Below are 21,687 nucleotides of genomic sequence, written 5' to 3'. Positions count from 1 at the left end.
TCCCTATCTTTCTTTCCTCCTCTTTCTTGATTATCTCTTCGTCGAGTCGACGATCGAACGAATCGCGCGTCGTCCGTGTCTCCGATGAGAGCCAGCGCGACACGACGTGGTGCGACGACACCCGGTAAGGTCGCTCTCGCGAGAGACGCGGCCTGACTTCCTGCTGCGCGGGGGAGTAGGTTGTTGCTAACAGGCGTTACTCGTGTTGCTGACGTACGGGGTGCGCGGCCACGAAAGAGCGACGCAGGAGGTGCAAATTGCCGACGGTACGGAAAGCGGCGATACGAGTTACCCGGGAATTAGTGACGAACGGTGGGACATCCTTCGCCGGGCAACAGCAGCCAGGAGGATTGAGGTGAAGAGGTGGGAGCCATGCCGCCCGGGCGAGCTTCTCTCGAGGCAGCCAGCAGGATCGTCCAGTTACTGTCTTGCTGTCCTATCCGACTGCCTGCTTGTATTCGCTCTTGCTGAGAGGTAAGGACCTCGCGGGATCCTTGTACTCCGATAGGACGAATATGCGATTATTGACGGTGTTCGAAATCGCGAGCGGCTCTCTTCGTCCTGCTCGAGAGATCGAGAGCGCGACTTCTGAACGGATGCAGGTCATACTACGTGAATGGAGTAAGCATTCGCAACAATATCGGCTTATTCGAATGTGGAGGATTTGGTGGAGACTCGTGATTGAGAATGGCGTTTTTTAAATCGTAAGTACAGTTTGGAGATTTCTTTAATAATTTCTATTCGCGCGCGTCTCTATTATATATCTTTCTTTCGAATAAAGGTTTCAAAGAAACAATACTTATTAACGATATAAATTACAGTTCTTCGTAAATACAAATAAGAAACGATTTCTATTCGTTGATAATGTAAATATCTATCGAAACCTGATATTATTCCATCGAGCATATGCATCCCTCTTGTTTTTCTACGACGAAGAAAAACGAAACTCTTCCCGATCTTTCGTAGTCTACGCCATCTTATCACTCGCGCTATAAACCTGTAAAATCTATTTAATACTTAACCAAGCTTCGTAATTGTGATTACTTGCAAGAGAACTCTGAAACGTGAGTTTCCGGGTTGCGGATTCCGCTCGACTGCTGATTGGAAGACGCTCTACTCTCCTCGCCGTAATAAAAGTCAAGAGGATTACTTTGAAACTTAGTCCCAACGACGCTTCTCTCAGGAATCGTTTGATGAATTACATTTTCTCAAGATACTTCTATCTGATTATGCAAAGCGATCGTAAAGTCGATAGACTTCTTCCAGTCCAGTTCCTTTCTGTTGTAAAATTTCTTCGTGATCTTCACGAAATCCCCCAAATGTTCGGATTTCTCGTTTCACAATCGCTCCTGATCGTTTCATACGGAGCTATGTCGGATTACGTCAATGATATGCAGAGTTCTCCGGCTTGGAGCGAGCAACGATAGCATGTCCTTGGAGAATAACCGTTTGTAGCTCGTTGTCGGTTCAAGACGCGTTGGCGGCAACGATCGGCTCTCCGCTACTTTGCAACATAAACGCCACAATCGATTGTCTTCTCGAGTAGCTGTCTCCCATGAAATGCGTGCATGAGTGTATTCGATGACCTGATATCGCAAGCATTAACATAACTCAACTTCCTTCGCATAGGATTGTCACGTAGTCTTGTTATCTCTATTTCACAAGCATTCAAATTGCAGAAGTTCAAATAAACGAGTGCATTTCTGTGTGAAACAATCCGCATTTTTTGACAAAAATTGAAAAGGAAAATACTTTTTTGATAATATAAAGCTCTGATATTTCATCGAGCAATAAGAACTGCGTTAAATCCTCTAATAATATTTAGGGAAATTTCATTCCTTTCTATTATTTTTATGATAATAAAATCTTTGTCGATGCAATGTAAAATATTCTAAAAATGTACAGGTTTTGATTTGTTCATCCGAGTATATCTTTTAAATATCGAGAATCAAATTTTTTTGACGCTGCGATTTCGAGATCATCTCGATCTTTTTTTCGGTACTGGCACTCGACTTATGTGACATTCCGGAGGCTATAAGCACCGCATTAATTACTGGAAATCCAAACATGAATCATGATGTAACGCACAATGCGCATGTTGACGTGGACGTTAACCGTTTCGTTATTATCGTGTGCTCCAGGAATTTTGACCGGAACACCGTGTGGTCCCGCTGTCGATGAATTCCGGTCAACAGAGAATAGACGAGCGTGCTACGAGCGTGTTCATATGGTCCCGGTATCTCCGGTATCGTGAAGAACGATCGTGTTAATTAAAGCTTGCCCAAACACGTATCATGTTTTATCGAGGGCGAAATGAAGATCCGTGAAATACATACATCTTTGTGAAACTCTATACAATGATAATTTAACGCCATTATTACGGGAGCACGACAAAAAACATACATCGGGAGAACCTTTTTTTTATATATGTATATACATATATAATATTATATTTTATATATGCAGGATGTCTCAGAAATCGTGAATTTGAAAGGAGAAGATTGCTTATGTAAAAATTAGTCGAAAATATAGAATAAAATTTTTTCGTATAGAGCTTTGTTTTTGAAAAAATCAAGTTTGAATAATATAAGTTGAGTACGCGTGCACTTGATGAGCCACAACCTACTTGGTTTACCCATCTCTTCATTCATCGCTATTTCTTGTGTTTAAATTCAATTAAAACTAATGCAATGAATTTCAATAATGTATTTGTTTTATTAATTAAAAAATGGTTGAAAATATTGCCCTTCATAACGCAGACAAATTCTTGTTGAGCGAGTTAAAGACGCATAAACGTTTAATATGTTCAAATTCTTCGCTACTTCGATCTATATAATATTAAGAAGATAATTTTTATTAAAGACAATATTCGAACTCAATTTTTTCCTAAAAACAGAGCTCTATATGAAAAAAATTTCATTCTATACTTTCTATTTATTTTACCTGAGAAATCACCTCCTTCTCGATTTCCGTATCATGATTTTCAGAACAGTTGTATATAAAGTAAAACATATAAAAAAGAAAGTTAATATCTTATTTTCGTATATATCTGTTGATAAAATAATTTTTCTATATTATCTCTCCCATCTGTTACATTTCCTACGATTTTCCACCTCAGTGTAATGACATCTCTTGCACATTCACGAGTAATATTTGTCGAGGCGAGACGAATTTAAGACCGCCTGATCCAGATGATGAAGGAGAGTGGAAGAGTCGTTGGAACGAGCGAATCCCAGGAGATTGCGCCTGTAGGCTTGTTTTATTCTTCCCGCGTCCATTTAAGATGATGCAAAACGACAACGCTCGTAAAATCCACGTTGATTGTTTGCGCCTTGGGAACAACAGTCTGGAATTGCGATGATCGCTGTCGCGTGAAATTTATCACCGATTTTTGCATTAATCTTCATCCGCGTCGATTCGCGCCTTCATCGCATATTTTAGCATCCGATCCTACTTGAATGTCTGATTTATTCCGTCTGCATCCATAATTAAAACGAACTACATTACAATTCGCATCAAAATTTATTGACATTCGTTCGATATGCATACAGGCTTCGTGTTCATTATCGGAGAGCGTAGCATCGTTAATGTCCGATAACTACGTCCATGATATTCATACGTATCTAATTAAATTAACCGATCCTCTCTGAATTATGGTGGCGTCTTACGCTGGAAATTCCCGGCTAATCGAGTGACATGAGTTTTCAACTTCGGTAACCGCGCGCGGGTGACAAAGTTACTCTCGTATCGGACATCGAATCGGAATGTCGGATTTCGACATTGCCGCCGTGCGAGCCATAATTTCTCTTGGCGGCACACTAATTTCCTTTAACAAAATCGTTCTCGCGAACTCGGCCGTTTCTAACGGTAACGTACGGACAGTCATTTCCGGTCTACACATCTGTTAATTTCCCGTCGTAAGCTTCCTGACTTCCAATTTTGTTACTTTGTTCAAGGAATAGTGTAAAAATAAGTCAATTATCCATTTATGTCTAGGAATTATTCGTCTGCGTTTGTCACTAACGTGAATTTCTTAACCTTCTGTAGGCAACTTAAGCCTTTAACTTAGGCAACTTAAGACACCATCGATATTTTTTGAGTATAATAATTTTAATAAATAAATTTAAATCTATAAAAAAAATAAGTAAAATACAATCTGACTTCTATGAAGGTAAAAAGTCGAGGTCAAAGTTTTGACAAGTATAACACACACGGAAAAAATGCTACGGTTTTGTCATAACCGGAAATAATAATATTCTTCACCCATCAATACATTTGGTTGTGATAAGATGAACTTAACAGCCGTACAGCCATTAAGCTATGCCAATTGTATAGTTATCACATACTATAGTTCTTATAACCAAAAAATATATTGATGGGCCACTTTTGATTGTGACAACTACAGCCGTTTTCTCCGTGCAGGACATAATTTTTAAAAGTTTTATATAATTCGGAATATTAATTTGCACTGTTTCTCGAAGACTTGCTGACAGAAGAATTAAAATTCATGTTGCCAGCGGAAGGTTAAAAAAAAATTAACGTCGCTTGACGTCGATTGAGTCAAAACGTTATATTCATGCGCATCATGGCTTAATAATTTTTATTATACATAACTTTTATTAAATATAAGTTTGTTAACTGAGTGTTCCTATCGTTGTCTACATTACATCATTGAGACAATATGAGATGGTAGAATGAGTTTTGATCTCTTCAATAGTTTTAAATATGGACTGCTTTTTATGAATATAACCAAATTCTCACTGGACAATATATTTTAACTGAATTTCTGATTATGTATGTAAGATGTTTTGTTATTGTACATTGAAAATGACCCGATCGGTGTCGAAACGTTTGATTATTGTATATATATACGTTTATTAAAGATCTTATATTGTAAGTTGGCTCGTTTGCCCTTGTTTTATTTATTGATTTATTCTAATTGAGCCATATTAACATTTAATTATGTTAAAAAAGAATTACTGTAATTAAAGAAGACGATTTAGTCATGGTTTGGTATTACAAAAATACATCACAATCAGTACATTATGAGAAAGTTAATTTTGCACGTGTTTTCGTGCAGGCAATGGCTTGTCGACACTGGACAACCACGTATATTTGCCCAGGCGGAGGTGTCGCGAGCACTGAGAGAAGGAAATCATTAATTTCAATTTCGCGAGTCAGTGTCCTCGATTTAGCGATTTAGCTGAGTTAGTTGCTATTTCAAATAGGTCAATGGGCCAAATTAGAATTTGAAGGAGTTAACAGGCGCATTGAGAGACGGAAGAAATTCTTACCTCGTAACCGAGCGACGCACGGAAGTTTTTCTTCTCCTAATTTTAAATTCTTTGTGGGACGAGGAATTCCTAAAAGAAATCCCACAAAAACCTCCGATGAATTAGGACGCCATTCTGGAATACCTAATGACGCGCGCGCGTACTCGTTGTGAAAGTCGCAAAACAATAATAACTTCACAGCGGTGGAAATCGTAAAAATTCGGAATGAAGCATTCGGATGAAGAGACACATGATCAATCCGATTCTTTCTCTGAATTTCTCTCCCTTGAATTAGAAATCAATAAAGCTTTCTGTCGTTACAATTTCATGTTATTATAGTTCTACGTGAATCGCGTGTTCCAGAGACTTTTTGCTAAAACATTTAGTATTTCCCGGGGATGTTATTCTTACGGCACAAAATCTCACTTGTTTTGATAGCCCAACGTAATCTCGACGGATTCCGATTCTTCTTCCCACACCTGATATAATTTTAGCACGGAGATGGCGCATTCCGATCTCTCGAGCATCCGCTTTCTTTTTCCCCTTCTCTTTTCATATTATTTTTATTATCAGCGGGCGGTTTTCGATACACCGAATAGTAGAATCCCAGCAACAGGGATATCGATAACAGGGGAAACGGATATTTCCGCATCTTCGAGCACGGATGAAATAATAGTAGAAAAAGAGATGACAGGGAGGGAAAAAATAATAGTAGCCATTGGAAAAAGAATCTGGTTGCATTAATTGGAATGCTGCACTGAAGAAATATATTAATAAATCATTTGTTTGAATAGTACCAGCTAAACACTTATTAAATATAAAAATATATTTATATATATTTGATACAAGAACCATTAATTTAATTTAACTAGATACTATGCAAATAAATATGCGTTCAAATTTAGTAATTTTTTCAGTATGATTGAAAATTAGTAAATCACAATTTTCTGGTTGAATCTATTACAATTTTAGTTGAGATAACCAGAATTCTAATTGATATATGTACTTAGAATCTTCCGGTTCATTTCAATTTTTAATCAGAAAATTTTCTTAATGTACGAATAATTTCAATGTTCAAATGTTCAAATAAAATGCCGCCTTTCAAAAATTATCCCAATGGCGATCATGTTCAATTAATCAACGCCAAAACGTAATAATGGCATTTAATTATTGATGATTTACTGTAAATTGCTCTACGCTGCATTATATCTTTTAGTTTAAATGCACTTAAAATAACATCGATGACGCGCCATTATCATCGCTCGCCCGTTTCACGAAACGAAAGCCCGGTATTCGCAGCAATTCTGTTTAATTGGCGATAAAGTATTGACGTGCGAGACTCCGTCGTTTATCACGATGGTTCCGATGAGAGTCAGCGCGCTCTTCTATCAAAGGATGATTTATTAGCGTCCGATTGTTATTCACTCAGATCATTGTTTCCCAAACTTCGAATTATCGTCACCATGTCACATCTTTACGAGTTGCATCGTATCTTTTTTCTTCCACACGACTATCTCGTTCTGTCGGATTATATTTGTAATCCGTTTTATAAAACGGATTCCTCTTTAGGCCGTGAAAGCCGTGATCGTACATCGCGTGATAAATTCATGAAGCGTACTCGCGCATTAAGCTAGAATTAATAATTCTCATAATACAGAAGGAATTAATCTTTGTTCCATTATCTCGTTGTAATGTAGAGGAGTAAAACCATCATAAAGATGAGATGTAGCATGTTGTGTGTCCGTGCATCGTGACGCAAAACTTCTGTTCGTCAAGCACACTTGTGCACGTGTGTAACGTAAAATCGTAAAATGAGAAATACAATTGCACAAGCGAATTTCGTTCTCAAATTTCTTCTTCATATTTGCACACATTTCAATTTTTATTAAATAAGGTTTTAATATTGTTTCTATCATTAGGTCTGTTTCCTATAGCTGAGCTAGTGTACACTTTTAGAACTTAAAGTGAAACAGATATATCTTTGATATTTGACGAAAGCGAGAAAGAAAATTCTAGTGCAGAAATAAGAAATAGATCTCTAATCATGTGCACGGATACACAAATCATACAGGACAAATCGAACGCAATTATACGAAAAATCGAGTACCATTTAGAATGGCGCGTTTGGCACCGAGCGATCAAATAGATGCCTCTCAAACGCCTCTTAAGGTTAATTAATTGATCCTGTTGATCTGCGCGGCCGCCAGGAGGTATCATTTTCCCGTTTTCAATGATAGCTTTTCGTCACGAGTATATACAGAAAAATCAGTCTATTATTTGAAAAAGTGATTACTCAATTTACTTTCTTCCTTTTAAGTAACGGTTATCTTTGAGAAAGAATATATTTTGATAATAATATTAAAATATACTTATTACAAATTTAAAAAAACTCACTATTATGTATTCAAAACAAGAATTTATTTTCTTTTGAAGAGTTTTATGAAACAGATCGAAGACTTTATGCAATAAGTAATCAAACTTGTTTTAATTTAATCTTGATTGCGAAGTGTGTTTAACTTACTAATAAGATTCAGAATATATTTTGAATAAATTTGAGGCTCGTGATGAACTTATGATAAATTTGTGGTTATATATGAATTTTCGAAATATTTGAAATAAATAATTATTACTTACTATACTATAGTATGTATTTTTCTATGTAGAGTAAATGAAAATTGAAGAGAAGTGCGATAGGCGGAGCGCGAGTACACAGGGTGGACATCAGATTCGCGTGAATAAAGTCGAGTTTGCGCTTGCGGGAAACGAGCGTTTGCACTTTCCGCGACGAAATAAAACTGACGAGTTATTGCCCATTACCGCCGTCGCTTCCTTGACGCGGATCGCCGGAAGTAAGGAGATGGACGAGCGAACATTTCGCACTCTTATCAAATGTAACCCTACGTCTACAATCATATTTTTACTCCCTCCGTCCGCAATCTGCGTCTTTTTCGTTCAGCCTAAGATCTTTACTGCTCAAAAAATTCAAGATTATTTTTTAACAACGTTTTCAAGACTTTCAACTCCATTACATTACCAAATAGTTTTTGCTTAAATATTAAAATGTTTATTGGATAAAAATTAAAATTTATGCACAAATTAAGAAGAAATTTGAGAAAATTCGCTTGTACGAAAAAGATCAGATTGCAGACGAAGGGTTAACACACCAGCAGAGAAAAATAATTATCTTTTATTTTATCACATTTTTTTATTCTATCACGACATATGTCTCGTCACCTTTGAAAGATAAATTTGTCGATTTAACGGAATTTATTTTTCAAATTGATTGCTTCGAAAACAACCGACTGACATTCATTCGCAAATGGAAGGTTCTAACGTCTCGTCGGTTGCGACGTGTCGCAGATGGACGATGCTGTTTACCGATAAGACGCGCGAATACGAATTAATTATGTACCCCAATCACTTTCATGCGAGAGACTCGTTTCTAGAGCAAACAAACTTATCCAACGGAGCAGATTGGAAGTTTTCACGTCATGAAAATTCCGCAGTTCTGGAAAGAGAAAATTCGAATCTGTGCTCGTTACTTGCGAAATTCTCCAAGGAGAATTTCGCGATTCGCTCGAGCAGATTTCGGTTTTCGGGTCATTTTCGATTTTGTTTTGAGGAAAAAAGGAAACGGAGGAAGAGAGAAAGAGAGAAACAAAAACAACAAAGCCTTCGTCGCGCCGTGTATTGCGAAGGTGGCTTTGTTCACGACCGAGTCTCACGTTGAATGCGGAATGTGCCGGGTAAATGAATCTGCCGGCTGCCGATGACACGACGGTTTCATCGTAGTTTCATACACGCGGTCGAACAAGGAATTAATATCCCATCGCTCGCATGTGGTTTCAGTGGCGATGCTTGCGAACACGAGTCATCGTTACGTTCACCATCGCTTGACGATTTATCTCCATTATAACAAAAAACGTGATTTGAGAGAATCATGGCTTATCCTAAATTGTTGATACGTTAACGAAAATTTTGGTATTTGTAACTATTATTACATGTTACTATAATAATAATTATACGCACTGGGAGAAGTGAGTTTGTTTTAGGAACGAAAAAAAAGAGAGATAACAAATGTGATGGCTTGATAGGAAAATAGATCGATCAGTTACGAATCAGTTTGCAAATAATTTCTCATTATTCGTTAATGTAACAAATAATACACGATTTACGATATAAATCAAAATAATTTAAATAATCAGTAATGCTAGCAAATAAAAGTCTATCAAAAAATAGGGTAGATTTTACATAAATTAGTTCTATTACCAATAATTGGTTGGAATAGCAGATTTATAGCTATTCCAACCAATCACAACAATATAATTTATTGTCATATATTTACAAATCATTTGTTAAAGATATTGATGACTTATTAAATTAACACAATCCTTTCTCTCAGTGTATGTTACAAATATCAAAAATTTTTCTCTCAATATAACGAGTAGATACGAGTAAAATAATATGTCGATCCATCACGTTGCAAGGGATGGGGTAAAATGTCAGAAGACAAGCGAAAATATGTACTTATATATATATATACTTCGCACACACATTATATCTTTGGTAAGAAATTGAGGTTTACCACTGTCTACTCTTGAGCGAAATCATCAATGCCGATCCTTGTTGACATACTGGCGAGGCGACGATACGCTCCGATGCCGGAAATCATTTTCTCTGTGGAATAGCGGCAATCTAGAAAGCAACCGCCCGTCCCGATCGATCCGCCTAGCAGTTTCACCCCAGAGCTATGGAAATCTAAAGGATTCGGGATGTCCGTTCCATATCCTAACAATCGCTTCTGACACACGCGCGCTTGAACATCTATTTTTCCCGTCTGCATAACAGCGCCTTAAAAGAAATTATGAAACAATGGCTACTGTAGCCATCAATCATCGTGTGAATAAGATTTTGCGGTAATCCGCATAAATAAACGACGGTTGGTGTACACTCTTAGGAGCAGTTAAGAACTCATGCGGGATTAATTACCCGGTATTTATAATTGAGAAGAGCAAAGGAGTGGCTTCGTCGTCGCGGTTTAGACAAGTTTAAGACCGTTGTGTACGTGTCGGTGATGTACAACCACAAAACTGACCAGAATAACCACAAATCCCATTACACGTCTGTATTCCTCACGCTCGCGTTGTCGTCTACTCATCTCGTTTAATATCTTCTAGGAAACGGGCTCGAGCGTCCGTTTAATGGGTTTAATAAGATTTTAGGCCACGAAGAACGGGCACTTTTACACGAGATATCGACGTAATCTCGTTTAGCTCTATATAATGGAATTAATTACAGTCGCGCCGGTTCGATGCACCATGCAGTGAATTAGTATTGAATAACGATGCGACGAATTTTGCATGAATTCTGCATTTGTCGCGACTGTGTCAATGTTCGATTTTCAAATATCCAAAAATAGAATTAATGACGTGCGAGAAATTGTTTTATTTCACGAAAGTATCGGATTACAGTTTATTGTTATATACACTATAATGAAATAAGCTACCTGAGCTGAATAAGGCCCACCTAATTTATTTTATTTTTTTTTAAATTCTATTTATGAGAATATTGAAATAAACTAAGTGAGAATCAAATCTTCATTTCATTCACTCCTAAAAATAAAATATATTATTTATATAGAATATATGTAAATGAACGAAAAAAAGATTTTATTAAACTCTTGGACCTTATTACATGCATATGAATATAATAAAGCCCAAATCAAAAATAAATTAAAAATAACAAAGAAATAAACATTTTCTTTCTAAATCAATTTTAAAATGATTATTAATCGTAGAAAAGAAATTCCTTAGGACTTACTCTACTCTCAAATATTACAATTATCTTTAATTTTGTTTGTAATTAACTCTTCAATCTTTGAAAATTTTTATGCATTAATTTGAATGCAATTTTGGCTTCTTAAAGATAATAGCATTGAAAATCGTTATTCTCTGGCATAAACTCCACACATAACAAACAAATAATAATAAAAATCACATAAGTGAGCCTTATTTTAAGTACGTGTTTAAAAAAAAATACTTATACTTATTTCAAAAAAATTATTTATTAGTTGTTTTCCATAGTTAGGAAGTTGAATAATATAATAATGAATTATAATATAAATTATGAAACATTGGTATTGTATACTGGTAAATTTTGCAGCGGATTGTTATAAAAATGTCTCATACACTAGCCTCATACACACAAGTTTTTGTTGTTGAACAAACGTGTTGCTATCGATTCGAATTCTTTAATTCTTTTTTATCTATTTCCTATGACACATCTTTTAAGCATATAGTGCAGGCGTAAATCGAGTTTTAAAGTAATAAATTTAAAAGTGGGCCTTATTTAGTGCTTGGGTCTTATTCGGCTCAGGTTATTTGTTTGTTCATTAAGAAACTTTACTTGTTCGTAAAAAACTTTCCTTCGTCAAAACAATAAATATTACATTGCACAATGCTTACGGTTTGATCAAAACTTTTATCAAATTGCTTGTGTTAAAGAGGGATCGGAATTACTTTTCTATTTCTTATCTCATTGCATTAAACAGGACTTGAACAAGAAGTCGAAACGTCTGTACAGTTAAACTGTTTGTACTAGTTTTACTTTGCGAACAATGTATTTCGGTAATAATTATTAATATATATATTAATAATTACTGTGACTTACATAGGTAATTTTAATTAGTTGAACTTCCTAATTCTTTGAAGTAGAATCTCACTCTAAAGAGTGAAAACTGAGCCAGTCTTGAAAAAGATATTTCACTCTTTAGAGTGACAATTTACTCCAAAAGATTTAGAGAGTAATAAGTATTAGGTTTCATCTTTTAACTTCAGCCTTTGAAAACTACGATGCAATGATTTTTGTACGTGATTTTTTGATCTTCTTTGCAGAGAATAGCAGAATATAAGTACAAAAGTTACTTTCGAGCAAATGGCTCGAGCAATCGAAACTCTGAATTCCAGATGCCAGCGCGTTTCTTTACGCTTCTCTTTTTCTTTCTCTCTCTCTCTCTTTTATTCTTTCTCCGTAGCCTAATGTTCATTCTGAGGAAGGATAAATATCACGGCAAAGAAGTTCCGAAGATAAGGCGCGTTATAATTTTTGGCAAACACGTGCGGCCGTCAAACTGGCACGGCGACGCGCAAAAATCTATCGACGTATCGCCATTTTTCGCAACAGATTTTTCCTCTACATAAAATTCAAATGTCCATTATAATTTATTGCTATTTATTGAGTTGCTTTCAGCCTAACTTGAAGGATAGGATAAGTTTGATACAGGAAACTTGGTGATAAATAATACAGAAAACTTGGACGAATTCTTCAAATATCAAATTTTGCGTATATTTTATTTCATAAAATTACAGTAAAAATTATATTTATTATTTGATATAATAAATTAATTAAAAGTGGATACAGTAAACTAGTTAAGTTGTGCTTTATAGAGAGACTTCTCTCCAGAATTAACGTAGCACTTTGCATTTTGATATTTTCGTTACATATTCCATAGTGTTAATTTAAATTTAGTTGTGCAGCATATTCTTTGAAAAATATTGATTTTTTTTACTATATACATCATTTTTTTAAATAAAACATTTTATACAAAGCTTGTGTATCATTTAAATTATCTTTGTATTAAAAAAAACCTTTTATATATATATATATATATACAGTGAATGCAAAAAGTATTTGTACAAACAAAATGTTTTTTAAAAAAATTTTATTTTTTAAAATAAATATTATCCAGCGAGAATGAGTCATCGAATTGATGTCGATATAGATACGATGATTTCAACACCAATTTGACGTCGATTCAACGTTTAATTGATGATCATTTCTTGTTGAGTAATTAACAATGTATTCATAAAGAATAAAATAGACTGTATGTTTCTTAAAATTATATATACCAAAAAGATGTGTATTAATTATAGAAAATATATCATCTAAAAAATAAGCAAAAATGAAAAATTGTATTGTTTGGATGCTCAAAAAGTATTCATACAGTCGAGAAATTTAGTTTCTAAAATTAGGAATACATGCAAAGCTCATTCGTTATGTTAGAACAGAATGTATTCATTGTATAAAATTGCTAATTAATGTTTATTTTCTACAAATAAAACTTTTTTTATAACAAATTTCCTTATACGAATACTTTTTGCTCTCACTGTATATATACATATTGTCAAATACTTTTCGTAATAAAATAAAAATTTTTTAAATGGGATTTATGTAATAATTCAAAGAAAAATATTTAATGTCTTTATGAAAATAAACGATTTTTGTTTATTTTCATTCGTAAAGAAAAATTCACTTGAAATACAAATTTCTCTACTGTCGTATGTTGTCTAAATGTACGAGTAATTCAGTTATCATTCCTTCACGTCATATTATTATTAGTCACAATTTAAACATTTCAATTTTGTTCAACATGCGTCCGAATCTCATTTCGATTATCTTCCATTCGACATAACTCGATTACTTTATGAAGCAATATGCAGTTAGTTCATTGTCACATAATTAGGTTCATTCTCTCGTTTCGCACGATTATGCTGAAATAATACCGGTGCTCATCATCGTGTACTTAAGCTTGTCCGAACAACGGGAGTCAAAGGAGAAAACGTCGAGCGTTATTCTGGATTAATCCCAAATGATTAACATTCATGACGTGAATTAGCCGGTTGTATTGCTGTGTATTCGCGAACCAACCGTGTCGAGACCTACAGGCTGTTCCCAACAATGCCGCCGAATAATTAGTATAGTTCGCTTGTTTGAATAGCGTTGTAGGACGGCGTGGTTAAGACCACGCGAACGTGAGTACATGGGATTTGTGTGTTCGCGCACATTCGTTGCTAATTTGATATTTTCCTTGATTCTGAGGCGCCCGATTTCGTGGCGCCCGCAGGATACGGGTCGCCAATTAAACCATCGCCGACGTCACCGCCATTCGGGAACATTTCGCTCTGGCGAATCTTCCCGGAATTCTCTTTGCATTGTCCTACTCGACAGCGTCACGTCTCTTCTACATGTATACACGTGCATTCAGGATTAGTCAGTCAAGTCAGCTGGCACGGACGCAGCGGTATCGATCGTATGCGTGGTGCCCACTGCGTTGCAATATTGTGGTGGATTATGTTCCCGGACGCACGATTGAATTGAGTCGCGCATATGTTTCCGTATAGGAAAATTAAATTAAAATTTTTTGCCGCCAAAAAGAGGTCGCAAGAACGCATAACAGCCAGAAACACAAGTCCCCGAGGTATATTCTGCTGTCGAGACGAATAATAAAATTACCCTGGAAACAAACCCAGCTGATATTTCATACAGAAATGCGAGAAAAGTATCTCGACTAAAACAGAAAGCCATATTTCATTATTTAATACAACCTCGTAAAAAAGACTTATCAAGTCGCTCGAGACCGAATTGTTTCGAAGGAAATCGAGCTGACCTTCCGAGATGTTGAGGAAGGAAATGAATTCGTGCACGACAATTTCCAATGCGGAATAGAGTAAAAGACCATATTACTGACAGTGTATACATTACTGTCAATCAAAATTAAAATGCATTTTGAGGTGGAAAAAGTATGTCTTACATTATTTTATTAATTTTTAATAGAATTTGTAATATATCTAATTATTATTATAACAGTTAACTGAAAATGAAAACCAATCCTTTAATTACAAATAAAACTTAAAGTTCGAGAAACGCATTTTTCTGCTGAATTATGTCCATTTTTATTAGTGAAGTAGATAATAAGTAGTTGCAAAGATGAGCGATTGTAGGAAAATTTGATCAGTAAGTCAAACGAAAACTCATTTTTCTGATGAAATAATGTTGAAATAAAAAGAAAAAAATTAAATATTGAATAAATTTATTAATTTGTATAATGTATTCATTAATGCCAGTAATATATTCACTTTTTTGTATTTTTCCTAATACTGTCAACAGTATTATAATCATCAATCACGAAATGAGCATAATACTGGCGTCTCGTAAACACAGATAATACAACCTCAATATATCAATATCGACATGTGTCGTGTGTGTCCTTAGGTACCCAAGACTCAAGATTGCTCGAATCATCGAATATTTTTGTTTACTTAAAAAATGTATTTTATGAAAAACGTAGTTTCCGAATGATTAATTTTATGTTACATTTATTAATATGAATTATATTATTTTAATATACATATTTTAATATATATACATATGTATATTATTTCAATAAAAGCATTTAAAAATATTTCAAAAGTTAAAATTATTTAATTACTTATTATTTAAAACACAAAGAGATCAAGTTTACAAGTACAATAATTTAATATGAAAAACTGTCAGTAATGCATTCATCTGGTTGCTAATATTACGAACAACGAAATTTTAAAGCTGCCAGTATTGGGTGCAACTAAGTTTGGTCTTTATTTTATTAAATAAAAAAAAACAGTTAATTTTATTTAAACTCTTTTATTTTATATGTAAAGTTCATAATTGAAATAATTAAAAAAAAATTTTTAATGTTTAAATTATCATTAACTGTATAAATATATTAAATCAAATATGACTAAACGCTTATAATGCCAGTAATATGGTCTTTTGTCCTACCTTACGATGAATCCCGAAGTAAATTCTTCAGCGGTTTTCGGGAGACTGTATTAACATACAGACCGTTCTCTTACTGTAAATTGAGGCAGTGGCGGCACGATGGTTAAAAACATCTTTTCAGTCAGAAACAAAGCGCGGTAAAAAGATACTCCCTCTCGAAGAACATTCATCCCTTTCACGGGCTTTTCGATGTATATTGAAGTAGAAAACTCTTACGAAAGAAGAGAAAGAACAAAAGAGAAAAAAAAGAGATAGAAAGAATTTTGCGTAACGCGACCGAAAGAGAAGACAGTGATTTAATGGGCGTGAAAGAATATTTGTATCGGTTTCTGAAGACCTATAACGTATTTTTTTTAAATTATCGGATGAAAGTTTTTTTCCAAAATAACGTTCCATTATACTTCGCATTAATGTTTATCACAGTTTTATATATTTCCACAATAAAAACAAATTATGTTGTATTAATAGCATTATTTTAATTGCAGAAAATAATCTTAATAAAATATGTCATGCTTTTGTTTTAATAAAATTTATTTCATTAATATTGTTATTGAATTAATAAAATCATTTTTAATTATTAAAGTAAAGCTGTTACATCATTTTTTTCTGTGCAAGGTCGCGATTTTGAAGCTCGTGAGATATGTAACTAAAAAAATATCGTTGAAAATCATTTTGAATAATTTATACGCACGAGGTCTTTACAACGAACTCCAGAATCAGTTGCATAAGTGTTGGTTTTTATCATCTTCTATCTATAATTCACATTCACATTATTATTTTTTTTATTAATGTAAGGTTATCAAAATTGAAATTTTTGCAATGCGTTGAAATGCGTGGTCTCTTTCAAAAAATAAATACAAGCCTAGAGCATCTCGGCAATTACAGCATTGTTAATTTAATTCAGTCAAAAGAACAGTATTTTCAGAACGAACAGTACAAGCGTTCGTAAACGACACTTACACACCGACGCTTCGTACAACGCATTTTTTTTACACCACTCTCTCTCTCCTGTTGTTCGTTTCTTGTCGCGGAAAATGGAATTGCGTTTCCAGCGCAAAACTACATTTGCGCATTATGAAACCTGGACGCCTGAGTGAATACGCGAGAGAATTTAACATGGAACTCGTGTAGATGTGGAGATTTCTTGATAATTATGTCGTATTGCATAAAAAATAATCATTATTCGCAATTTCCGATACGATATCTCACCAATGAAATATCCTGACGCGAAGCCCATAAGCACCTGTGGCATCCGAGCGCAAGAATTCGTTAAGCTCGCGTGAAATAATTCTTTCATCCTTAACTATTTCCCGATTCAGAATTGTTAAAAGTGGTGTTATTATGTCACTTTTACAGGAAAATGCGATATCATCGTTTTGTATGACCGCAAATTAGACGCGAGATTCAACGATTATCTACCGGCTCGACCATCCCACCGCGCATTTAAATGAAAGGATTAATTTTAGAAGTTGCTCGCGCGTTCCCCATTTGAACACAGGTCGACATGATTCGCGATACATTTTGCTGTCCTTTGCCATTCCCTCTTCGGTCTATTTCGTGTCAACGCTCGGACACCAACTAGTGCGAACCACTCGGCTAATTGCAGTCCTGCTCCCTAAACTTTGTGCTGACCAAAAGTGACGATTCCGACACTTGTGATTCTGCGATCATTGAGTGCCTTTATTGCGTTTCAAAGCGGGAAACGTAAACTTCCTTGCGCCAAGGGAAATGTTATCCTATTTCTGGAGTGCAGAATTATTAATAGTTCTCGGTAGACGGTTCACACCTTTGATAAACTGACAAACTGGCAATCTGGTAATCTGCTCAGTTACACACGATAAGCGGTTACATGAGAAAAGTAATGGACCGAGACTCCCCTTTGATACCCTTGTGAATAAACTATCCCTATCCTAATATAGGGCATCAACTGCATCCAAGAAACTTCAGTTCGCAAAATACGCTTCGGCTAAGTCATTATAGGCACGTTAGTGGGGAGAAACAATTAAGTTACTTCATTTGGCTACCGAACTCGACTGCCGTGGGTTAATATTGTCGGCTCCTTCTTCGTCTCATCAATATTGCGGCCTGATTAGAAAGTTTCAAGTGGCGCGAAGCGAACGTGAGGGATCTTATTTCACATAATTTTGCTTTTGCATTCGTAAATTCCCATACGGGAATATATACATTTATTATTATTTGATGATAATATGTACATAGAGATGCGACTTCGTTAAAATGTTATGCAAGACATAAAACATACCAGGAGAGTCATTATCTGTCATTATTCTCGTAGAATATTTCTTGTACGCTTACTCGTAAGTCGATTCCACTAGTACGAAAATACTTTCTTGCAAGTAATCTTCTCTTCTTCGAGCACCAACACTTGGCGTTTTGTTGCTTCTACAACAACGGGACAAAGATTCATAATGTCGGAAATATGAAAAGGGAAACGTAAGTCACATCGGTATCTTGTTACTGTTCTACAAAGTCATCTACGTTTCTATACGTCTTCTAATAGTAACTGTCAAAGTTTTGTCTCTCTGCAATAAGGCGCGCGAAGTGGCTTTCCTGATGCTGACGCCTGCAAGGGAGCTTTAATAAGTTTCGCGAGCATTTGCATAAGTAACGGCGCGAATATAAAGCTAAGTTTTTGGTCCTGCGTACTTCTTATGTTAATCTTCAACTGCGGACATAAAGACTAGCTTATTAGAGAGTTTTTGCAATAACGTGAATTCAGATACGGTGAACGCTAAGTCATGCTATCCTTTTTTTAATTAGTTGTTAAGAAGAAGATAACCTGACCTTAACGTTCGTTGTATCTGAATAAACGCTATTGCAAAAACTCCCAAATGTTAGTCCTTTCCACGGTAACGATGCCACACGATGTTATAAACTTCGTAATGCTTTATCGTAACTTTGCAATATACATATGTGTACATTTATAAAAATAAAAATAAAGGGATCATAAAATAATACTTTTATTATGAAATGATCTATGCACTCCTCTCACTTTTCAGTTTAATATCAGCGAAGTCTAATATTGTTATTACAATACCAATTGCAAATTAATGTTTTTAATCTCTCTCTTATCAATTTTATTCAATACAATTTGTGAGAATCCGATACGTCACTGAAAATCAATTATTTTTATATAATTAACTTTAGTTCCAATTTCTCGAAGCTTCGTTCGTTTACATTCGCGACAGCGGTCGCAAATGTGTATATATAGATTTTATAGGACTTCGAACTCTCTCATACCGGGTCATACATGGTCATTTTCAAGGGTCCTGTAACCTAATTGATTCTAGCACTATAATGCGTGGAGTAAATGCGTGTAAAACATGGAAAACATCGCGCACGAAATCGATTCGGAGCATTCAGTCCTATATAACAAACGCACCTTGCACAAAATAAATCTGAAAATAAAAATTCAAGTTATCTTGATTTTACTCGTCATTATCTTTCGATATCCGAGATTGCATGTAATTTAACCGGCGCTTTGGGAAATCGCGAATTTTTCAACATAAAGAAGTTTGGTTCTTCAAGCCGAATTCGAAAACGAGCTCATTATGTATCGAGTGGCTATACACGCAATACAGGGCCGTGATCCTGCAAAGACAACTGTGATTGTTATACTACAGTGGTACACTGAAAAAAAAGATTGGCTGCTGCAGCAAATTAGATGGTAAAATATGGCATAGCATTTTTAATTGGCTGCAGCAGCCAAATTTTGGTTGCGGCAGCCAATTTTTGGTTGCGTTAGTCTAGCCGCAATGTCAGTATAGGATTTCGATAGGCTAACACAAAAATTGACTAATGCAACCAATTAAAAATGCTCTGCCATATTTTCCCATCTAATTTGCTGCAGTAGCCAATCTTTTTTTTCAGTGTAACAGTGAGCATTGCTCACTATTTTCGTGAATCTGATTTTACGACGGACGCGACTCTTTTGCTAACTCCAACAGCTTCGCCGTAAATTAATTTAACGGGCACTTCACTAATACAAGAAAAAGAGCTGTCGGTAATCGTCAAACGAGACACTCCTACGCAACGACGTGGCAAGTGTTCGTTCTTTACTCCTTGGATACCTACTAACATTGGAGTACTGGTGCGCGAGCGTTACACGTGCCGCGCATATTCTGCTTCTTGCGCACCTAATCGAACTACTCGATGTTCAGTTAAAATAGAGCAGCAGTATGAAACTAAGTTCATCAAGGAGCTACTTGAAGCTCAGTAACCAGCTCCTGACAGAGCGAATTTTGATTAATTTCGATAAGTTGGCCAAGGCTAAGAGAACCTCTGCGGCAATCCAGTATCGTATTTCTACACTGAAGACGTACTGGAGCAGCTGCTAGGCACTCCATGCGAAGCTCTGCGCGCTGACGGATGCTGACACCCGCAAACAGAATATTTCACAAAGGATGTATTTTTGTCTATTAGCGACTCTTGCGAGGAGATTATAGATTTTCCGTCAGATTGCTTTGCGCGCTCGTAACTTGGTAGTGTAAAGTCAAATTTAAACGATTCTTTTGCTACGTTCATGAGGCGAAGATTAACTCAATGCAGTTACCGTATATAAACATTCCTAAATTCTCGGGAGAGCTAAAAATGACTTTGCTTTCGAGATATTCTCCAATCCTTACGAATCGGAATGATTTATCGGGAGTACAATAATTACGCTATCTCAAGGCAAATCTGACAAATACGAAGCTAGTACGTTTGCTAGCAAACGTACAAGTCACAAAGATTAACTATACATCCGTTTGGGAGTAATTGAAAAAGCGTTATAATATGTTCGCGCCTATTGTCAATGTTCATATACAAGCTTTTATCGATAATCCAAATGCAAAATCTCATTCCACTCAGGAATTAAAGGCCGTTCGCGATAAAACTTGTGAAATGCGTTCTGTCTTATTAAATCTAAACAAACTCGATAAAAATAGGAAGATTTGATAATCTTTATTACTTACCTAAATAAGATACGAAAACTAAATTAGAATAGGAGCTCTCACTTGGAGATAATTCTAAATTTCCGACTTTACATGATTCGGACGAATTTCTTTCAACTTTTGAAAAAAATTATACACATATATTATTTATACAAGAAAATATATATAACTTTAATTTTATCAAACAAAAAAGTGCATAATTATGAGAGAGATTTAATACAAATGAGGCAATTAGCGATTAAACAAACAAGGTTAAATAAAGAGTATATATAATATAAATAGAATTCTATCCTGAAACCTGACGAATTATAGACCGTCTAAAGTGGGTTTAAATCGTTAAAATACAATTTTATCTAATGAAAATTCTTTAAAAGAAAGGCTCAACTTCACTTTAGGCAATCTATAATTTGTGTTCAATTCCAATTGAAATTCTATTTATAATTTTATATACCATTTCGACGTATGTGTGAATTTTACACGTATGTGTATTCCGATTCTTCAAATGTTTTCACAGTATATAAAACAATAGACTGTCTAAAGTCTAAAATAATGTTTCTCTATTCAGATAAATAACTATCTAAAATATATACAGATATTTTTTTTAATAATAACATGTTTGATACGCCGTTATTTTATCCGAGATACTCTCGGAAGATTCATGGTTCGTCCCTTCATCTGTCATGGGAGGATTCACATATATTCACGTTGTCCATATTCTCTGTAGGGCTGCGGTGAAAATCGCGTGTTGTCCCGAATAATAACCGCGCGTTTGCGCAACGTAAACGAGGTGCAAGCGGTACCGTGTGAGCGATGGCAAATCGTTGAAGAGCGAGCGCAGCATCCAGTATTACATCGCATATTTAGAGAGA

At 35.3% G+C, this 21,687-nt stretch overlaps 2 protein-coding genes across 4 annotated transcripts in view; one reads left to right on the top strand and one right to left on the bottom strand.

The window, feature by feature from the left end:
* Window positions 1-21,687, bottom strand: part of vari (MAGUK p55 subfamily member vari) — a 70,889-nt gene that overhangs the window by 45,117 nt on the left and 4,085 nt on the right. The gene's annotated exons all lie outside the window — the stretch shown is intronic.
* LOC108729183 (inactive dipeptidyl peptidase 10) overlaps window positions 7-21,687 on the top strand; it is an 84,333-nt gene continuing 62,652 nt past the window's right edge. For 2 of the 3 annotated variants that reach the window (XM_018458164.1, XM_018458162.1), the window contains exon 1: window positions 7-474. The gene's annotated coding sequence lies outside the window, so the exon portion shown is untranslated. Of the gene's footprint in view, window positions 475-513; window positions 705-21,687 lie in introns of those variants that run through there. The other variant, XM_018458163.1, reaches the window with a different exon arrangement.

This window comes from Mycetomoellerius zeteki, unplaced genomic scaffold (genome assembly GCF_001594055.1).
Source record: "Mycetomoellerius zeteki isolate Tzet28-1 unplaced genomic scaffold, Tzet1.0 scaffold706, whole genome shotgun sequence".
Taxonomy (NCBI): Eukaryota; Metazoa; Arthropoda; class Insecta; order Hymenoptera; family Formicidae; genus Mycetomoellerius; species Mycetomoellerius zeteki.
This window is presented reverse-complemented; position numbering and strand designations above follow the sequence as displayed.